Genomic DNA, 7,902 nt, shown 5'->3' with positions numbered 1-7,902 from the left:
GGCAGTCTGCTCCTGGGAGGAGGGCGAAGTGCGGTCAGGGGGCAGCGTCAGCGGCAGACAGGGACTTTAGGAGGACTGGTCTCTAGGGTAACAGCTCTCCTTTCTGATCTTGTTTCCGTCAGTTGGTGGCTGTAGCCGCTTTTCCTTTAGAGGTTATGACCAGATACTGAACATAGATTTCTATGCTATACAGAAGCCACTATATTTAAAATCTATTTTTACGTACAGTGGCTAGCATTTGTAAATCTCAAACTCCCAAATTTATCCTTTCTCACCCCCTTTCCCTGGTAACCATAAGATTGTTTACGAAGTCTGCAAGTATATTTCTATTTTGTAGATGAGTTCATAGTGTCTTTTTTTTAGATTGCACAAATGAGTGATATCATATGAAATTTTTCTTCCTGTTTCTGGCTCACTTCACTTAGTATAACAATCTCTAAGTCAAACCATGTTGCTGCAAATGGCATTATTGTATCCTTTTTTATGGCAGAGTAGTATTCCATTGTATAAATATACAACCTCTTCTTTATCCAGTCATCTGTTGATGGACATTTAGGCTGTTTTCATGTCTTGGCTATTGTAGATAGTGCTGCTATGAATATTGGGATGCAGGTGTCATTTTGAAGTAGGGTTCCTTCTGGATATATGCCCAGGAGTGGGATTACTGGGTCATACGGTAAGTCTATTCCTAGTCTTTTGAGGAATGTCCATACTGTTTTCCACAGTGGCTGCACCCACCTGCATTCCCACCAGCAGTGTAGGAGGGTTCCCTTTTCTCCACAGCCTCTCCAGCATTGGTCATTTGTGAACTTTTGAATGATGGCCTTTCTGACTGGCGTGAGGTGATATCTCATTGTAGTTTTGATTTGCATTTTTCTGATAATTAGTGATATTGGGCATTTTTTCATGTGCCTATTGGCCACTTGTATGTCTTCATTGGAGAATTGCTTAAGTCTTCTGCCCATTTTTGGATTGGTTTGTTTGTTTTTTCTTACTATGTCATATATGTGCTGTTTTGATCGTAGCTCTGTAGTATTGTCTGAAGTCTGGGAGTTATTCCTCCAGCTTCGTTCTTTTTCTCCAGTAATTCTTCCGTAATTCTGGGTCTTTTGTGATTCCATATACATTTTAGGATGATTTATTGTAGTTTTGTGAAAAATTACCACTTCTTTCTACTTATGCCCCTTCTTGAGGGTCTTTTCAGGGAGTAGGATTTCTTAAAAGCTTACCCACTAACTCTGAGCACTGAAAGAGCCAGTCTCTTTCAAATTGAAACTGTCAGATAATTAAGCTACAAAAATTAAGCATTTTGAGAGCTGTGCTGATTCTTTGTGGTAATAGTGCCTGGCTGGGAGGATGAGACTCAGGTAAAGAACACAGAATAGCAACAGTGAGCCCTTTCTCTGCACACCTGTGGCTCCCTGACAGCTGCAGACTGTCTTAGGGAAGAGAACAGCTGCGAAAATTTTGATTGTCTCTTTAATTACATTGAATGCAAATAGTAAGATGGAGCCCTCGTTGTGCCCCAATTTTTTCTATCGGCAGGAAAAGTGAAGCATGTTATGCATGGTAAAACATGATAAAAGCTTCATGTAACTAACTGAATAAAACAAGTTAAAACCAAGCCTAAATGTAGATGCCAGACCTTTAAAAGTAATCATAGTACAGTAATAATCTGTTGTTGGGAATCCTCTTTGGGATTATCTGGGGCTTTTCCCACACCGATTTTAGAAATGTAGAAAGAAAACCGATGCAGTAAATTGCTCCAGGTCACAGCTAAGATGAGAACCCAGTTCTTTGCTTTCTAATCCTGCACTTTCTCTTGTACTGTTTGTTATGTGTCAGAATTTGTTCACGTGGTTTATTTGAATATTTTCTAGTGGTTTGCTAATAAAAGTTTGACAACTGGTTCGTTCTGATATGGATGTTGGGTGATACGTTCATTTTTGTAAGTGAATGAGATGAAAGTGCACCTGTGAAAGCATGTCCCAAGTTCCCTCATTCATCAGTCACGGGACTTCTTTGCTGAATCGTGTAACAGCTTTTGAATATTGGAAAAAAAATTCCTTAATTTTTTTTGTGCTATTTAAAAGTAATGACTCCGACATGCACACTTTTGAGTTTGATTGTCTTACTATCCCTGTTAATTTCTTAACCAGGAATAGGGACACTTTTTCTATAAAGGGCCAGAGAGTAAATATTTTAGGCTTTATGGGCCAAATATGGTCTCTGTCACATGTTCTTTATTTGTTTTACAACCCTTTAAAAATGTCACAAGCCCTGATTTACAGCATTTGCCAGTTTCCATGGCATTAGGACTCCCACCACAGCTGATCGCGATCTACCGCTGCGCCATCACAGTGCGCGTGGAGTGGGGAAGAGATGCGCACCACCTCTTACGCGGTGCTTCCAGCACAGATACGGCACAGTCACGGACCTTGAGAGCGCGCACAGTCAAATGCAGGACAATAAAGAGGGAGGACTGGCTTCAGGTATTAATTATCTTTCTTATTAACTTAATTTATTTGTGTAAGTTTATATAATTTGATCTTTATCAATGCCTGCATTTGACAGCTGGCGTACAAAGTCCCTGAAAAGGCAGCAGTGGGCTGCAGGCAGCTGGTTAAGACGGCCTCAGCAGCGGCGTGGGGATAGGCTTCCAGCAGGCGGGCTCACCGCAGCCTTGCTCCCCTCGACGGTACATTACAGTACTCAGAGTGGATTAAGTTAGGGTTCTGAAGTGTAAAGTTGGGAGGTTTTATTTCTTTTATGTCTTTAAAATTTTTTTCACTTGAAAGTAATCAAATTATCTATGTTTGAAAAATAGTTTGTTAAATGTTTTCCTGGGTTCTGAGAAGGGTTGTGTTACTCTGGATCTTGAACTTAAATACAGGAGAGAGCTTTCTCATGCTACTCTAAGGACAATGTAGTGATTCTATTATATTTTGAGGTTGATTTAAAAATATTGATGTCTCAATCTCAAAATCCTGGTCACCTTTTAAATGCAGCTACTTGGTGTGATAAAGATTAATTATAAGAATCCCAATATTTTTGTTCATTTTTTTATTGTGGTCAAATATATATATCATAAAATTTGTCATTTGAAGCATTTTTAGTGTACAGTTCTCATGAAATATATTCTCATTGTTGTTCAGCCATCACCACCTCCATCTCCAGAACATTATCTTCCCAAACTGAAACTGTACCCATTAAGCTGTAACTCCCCAGTTACCCACTTCCCAACCCCCTGGTAACTATCACATAACTTTCTGTCTCTGTGAATTTGACTACTTTGTGTGCCTCATATAAGTGGAATCGTACAGCATTTGTGCTTTAGTGACTCATTTATTTCACTTAGCATAATGGTTTTAAGATATATCAATGTGTAGCGTATGTCAGAATTTCATTCCCTTTTAAGTATGAATAATACCCCATGATATTTCTATACCTTATCTGGTTTATCCATTTAACCACTGGTGCACATTGTGGTTGTTTGGCCCTTTGGCGGTTGTGCATATGCTGTAGTAGGAGAAACCCCATGTTTAGGTAGAAAAATTAACATGTGAACATGGACACTACCTGTAGGCCACAGATTTTGAAGAATCATAAGCCGTAAAAGCATTAGACAAAAATTTGCTTCTTGAAAGTATATGTATGGACATTTTTAGCTTAGTGGGGAGGGTCAATTAGATGTTCTAATAAGGCTTTGTTTGCAAACACTGGCATTCCCTCCATGTTGGAAAAATAGAACTGTTGTATCTTTTTACCAGACTTAAATACAATATGATCACTTTATAATGGCGGTCTAACAATCCCTTGTGTACGTGAAAGACACGCTGAAAAATCAGCAAGTTATAAGACCAAAAAAAGATACGGTTTGTGTGGCTAAATGGATTCTTAAAGAGCTAGTAAATAAAAGTAGATTGCAAGTATTCTTACTGGTTTATTTTAAATATTAGGGTCCTTTTAGAACTGCTGCAGGCTGGAGGCATAGTTCAGTTTGAAGAGAGTCGGCTCATCCGGATGGTAGAAAAAGCAGAGTTGTAAGTTGTTTTGAAGCCATGTGTTAATCCCCAGAGAACTATTAAATTACATTTCTCTAACTTGAAGCCCAGTTTATTGATGCCTTGTCATTTTTTATTTAAGAAAAGCTATGCGTATAACAGCAATAACCTGAAAGCTTTTGCCTTTTGAGTCTAGAAGTTAGTAAGATTTACAGAAATTAACAGCAAGTAAATTTGAAGTGCTTGTGCATTTGTTTTAGTATGAAAATGGGATAATAGTTTTATGAATTACTAGTTTTTTTACTTAGAATTTCTATAGTATTTGATAGATTTTTGATATATAATAAACAATGCAGAATTGAACATAGTCAATAAGATGCAGTATGTTAGCCCTACTACTTATCTAGTTTGCTTACTTTCGTTTGACATGTTTAATTCTGGATGGGGAAACTGCATATAATTGATTAATTGATATCTAATTTATTACCTATTTTTATGTGACACATTGTTGCTTTAACGTCTACATTGTACCCAGCTTTGAAGTCCCCTGCGTACATAGTACTCGGCAGCACCCCACACCTGTCTAGTTTAGAGGAATGGCGGGTGCTCACCTCCCTTAGATACTGTAACTACATTTAACAGTAGAAACCACTTCTGTACTCATTTTTCCTTAATACTAACCTCTTTGTCTGGACATATATCTTATAAGCTAATAACCACCTGTCTGCTTGGTACGCTGAAGTTTTTCCTTTTATGATCTAGCTATCAAATCTGTGAATTTATGAACAAGGACACCAATATGACAAAATTATTGATTGCTACCTATGTGATCCACTAGGAGAGGGGCATTCATAAGAGCTTTAACCTTTGTTCTTACTCGGTTTCCTCCCCTCCCTTTACCAAATAGAAATAAGTACTCAGTAGGTATAACTTCAGTAGGAATATTTGGACGTGTGTTTACTGAGCCAAGGTTCTCTTCGTTTATTCAACAGACTTTTATTGCATGCCTGCCATTAACCAAGTATATATTGATAAGTAAAACAGACATATAGTTCCTTCCTGCAGTTTTAGAACTTAATAGTTTAGTGATGGAGACTGACAATAAGAAAATCAAATATATAATTGTAAATCATGATGAGTGCTAGAGAAACTGGGTGCAACTTTAGAGGACAGTTGGGTAACTGACTTATACAGAGCGGCCAAGGAAGGAATCTCAGATAAAATGACATATAAACTGAGTCTTGGAATTTGATAAGAAGCCAGTCAAGGAAAGAGTAATGGAAAAAATGTTCCAGTATAGGGAACAGTCTGTGGAAATTCCTGAGGTGAGAAATTTTTTTCACATGTTCAAGGAACTGAATAGAGAGATCGTATAAATGAAGCAAAGGTCAATATAAGTTGAACATAACAGACAAAAGTAAGAGGGATTTGAGATGAAGTTGGGAATGTGAACAGGGACCATCAAAGACAAAAGTTTGATATTCGTTCATGAGATTAATGAAATTGAGACTAAAATGAATTGGCATAGATTTACTTCTAAAAAATTTATAGCAAACATCCATATATGCACCACCTCAACTCCTCTTAACATTTTACCATATTTGCTTTATCACCAACTGTCCATCTACCCATTCTTCCATCAGCCCATCAATCTGTCCTTTTTAATGCATATCAAATTTGCAGATGCCATTACATTTCACCCTAAACATTTCATGGACATATCATCAGCTAGAGTCAATCATATTTTACAGTTTTTTAAAGAAAATTTCCCACACAATTAAATGCCCAAATCTTAAGAGAGCATTTCCTAAGGTTTGGAATGGAAACAGATGTGTAACAGAAACTGATATTAAGCATGAAATAGTAACATCATCCCCAAAAGTTCTCCCAAACACCTGCCAATTGATCCCCACTCCCACTGAGATGCAAGCACTGTCTGTTTTTCCACTGTGGGTCAGTTTTGCCTCTTCTAGAAGTTATATACATGGAATCTTACAGTATGTGCTCTTCTGTGTCTAACTTCTTTCACTCAGTGTAATTATTTTGAGATTCAGCCAAGTGGTCATGTATATCTGTAGTTCAATTTTTTTTTTTTTTACTTCTGCCTGACATCTCGTGTGAATGAGCCATAGTGTGGTTATTCATTCAGCAGTGAATAAATACTTGGGCTACCTCATAACCAGCTTTTAAATAGAATTGGGCAAGCTAATTCTAAAATATTAATGGGAGGAATAATTATAACCATAGCCAAGCAGAAATCTCTGAGAAGGGGGACTTGCCCTACCAGATATGAAAGCGCATTATATAGTTATAATAATTAAAAGAGTGGGTTTTGAAACAGAAAAGGCAAATCAGAAGGATAGAATTTGAAAGTCCGGAAGGAGACTGATGTATGTAAGATAAATGTGTTTAAATAAAAGGGCATTTTAACAGCCCTCAAAATGGATAGATACAAATTTGAAAACAAAAGAAAAAATAAATATAACATGGAAGAGAATTTCCTAAGAAAAGTGTAAAAGCAAGAAGTCATAAGTGGAAAAATTAATTAATTTAACCAGAGAAAATGTAAAACCATCTGCACAATTATAAAACATAAAAATAAAGAATATAAGGTAAATTGACAGAAAAAGCATAATGTCCTTAGATATTTTTTAAACTCTTACAAATCAGTAACAGTAAGATAACTCCCAGAAAAGTCAGCAAATGAAATGAACAAGGTCACAGAAAAGAAGAAGAGAAATACAAAAGAAAGGAAGCATTGTTGTAAATGTTCAGTCCCACTCATCAACAAAACATTGCAAATAATAGGCCACCAATTGACAAAGTGTTTCACATTGAAAATAGACATTCTTGGCAAAAATTTGAGGCACTCTCACACATTGTTTGCTGGAGAATAAATCAATAAATCCAGCATGACAAAAGGGCATCTCCACTGACCTGCAGTCCCACGCCTGGTATCTAGTGTTGTGTATCTGCAAAAATACTGAGACACTAACACTGTGATATTACAAAATTGAAAATAACTAAAATGTTCTCAAGAGGAAAAAAGGTTAAATTAAACATAGTTTTTCAATACGATAGAATATTATTTAGCTCCCTAAAACCCTAAGGGAGAGGGTGCAGACTAACATAGAAAACCATCTCCAAAGTATACTTTAAAAAAGAGAGTCATAAATAGTATGTATTAGATGATTCAAAACTGATGGGAAAAGATGGTCTGAGTATGTTTATCAGTGCAGAGGGGAAGACCTTGAAGACTGCGTTTTCAAGAGCTGGGCTTTCACTCTATTTCCTTTTCTACTGCTTGGATCTTTACGCTGGGAACGTGCTACTTGTCTGACAAAATGTGTGTGCGTGTGCGTTTTAAAAGGGAAACTCAGTTTAGGAATGTTCATCTTTCCTGTGACTCTTGAATCCTAATAATTACAAATTATTTGTAACATTTATAAATAAAATCTTGGCCCCTTTAATTGCTTGAAAACTAGAAATGAAGGATGAGAAAGCAAAGGAATTATCAGCCTCCCCTGGCTTACAGTCACGAAGCACCCCCAACATGGTGGGCATAATTGGTAATTCATACCTGTGGCCCACCAGGACCCTGCAGAGGGGACACCAGGACCCTGCAGAGGGGACACCGTTACCTCCACTTGACAGAAGAGAAATCTGAGGCTTGGGGTGTCCCACCACTGCCCCAGGCCTCTCGGCCACAGAGCAAGGATTGGGTCCAAAACCTCTCCATATTTCCTCTGCACCCCTAAGATGACACGGCACAGGTAGGACCCCTGTGGAGGCACGGGCCTCCCAGAGGGACACACTAAAGACACTCTCACATCCCTGGTTGGCATGGCCCCATGTCCAAATGGAGTTGCGATCACAGGGGTGTTCAGCTGGCAAGGTT

The 7,902-nt window shown here is 37.8% G+C and overlaps 1 long non-coding RNA gene across 1 annotated transcript; it reads left to right on the top strand.

Moving 5' to 3' along the window:
* The first annotated feature begins 302 nt into the window (after positions 1-302).
* On the top strand, positions 303-4,109 carry LOC141575429 (uncharacterized). The gene is made up of 2 exons (XR_012503012.1): positions 303-2,492; positions 2,575-4,109. It is a non-coding gene; the product is annotated as an uncharacterized LOC141575429 (long non-coding RNA).
* The last annotated feature ends 3,793 nt before the right edge of the window (positions 4,110-7,902 follow it).

Source organism: Camelus bactrianus, chromosome 3 (genome assembly GCF_048773025.1).
Source record: "Camelus bactrianus isolate YW-2024 breed Bactrian camel chromosome 3, ASM4877302v1, whole genome shotgun sequence".
Classification (NCBI taxonomy): Eukaryota; Metazoa; Chordata; class Mammalia; order Artiodactyla; family Camelidae; genus Camelus; species Camelus bactrianus.
The sequence above is the reverse complement of the archived record's forward strand: the minus strand, read 5'-3'. Positions and strand labels throughout refer to the sequence as shown.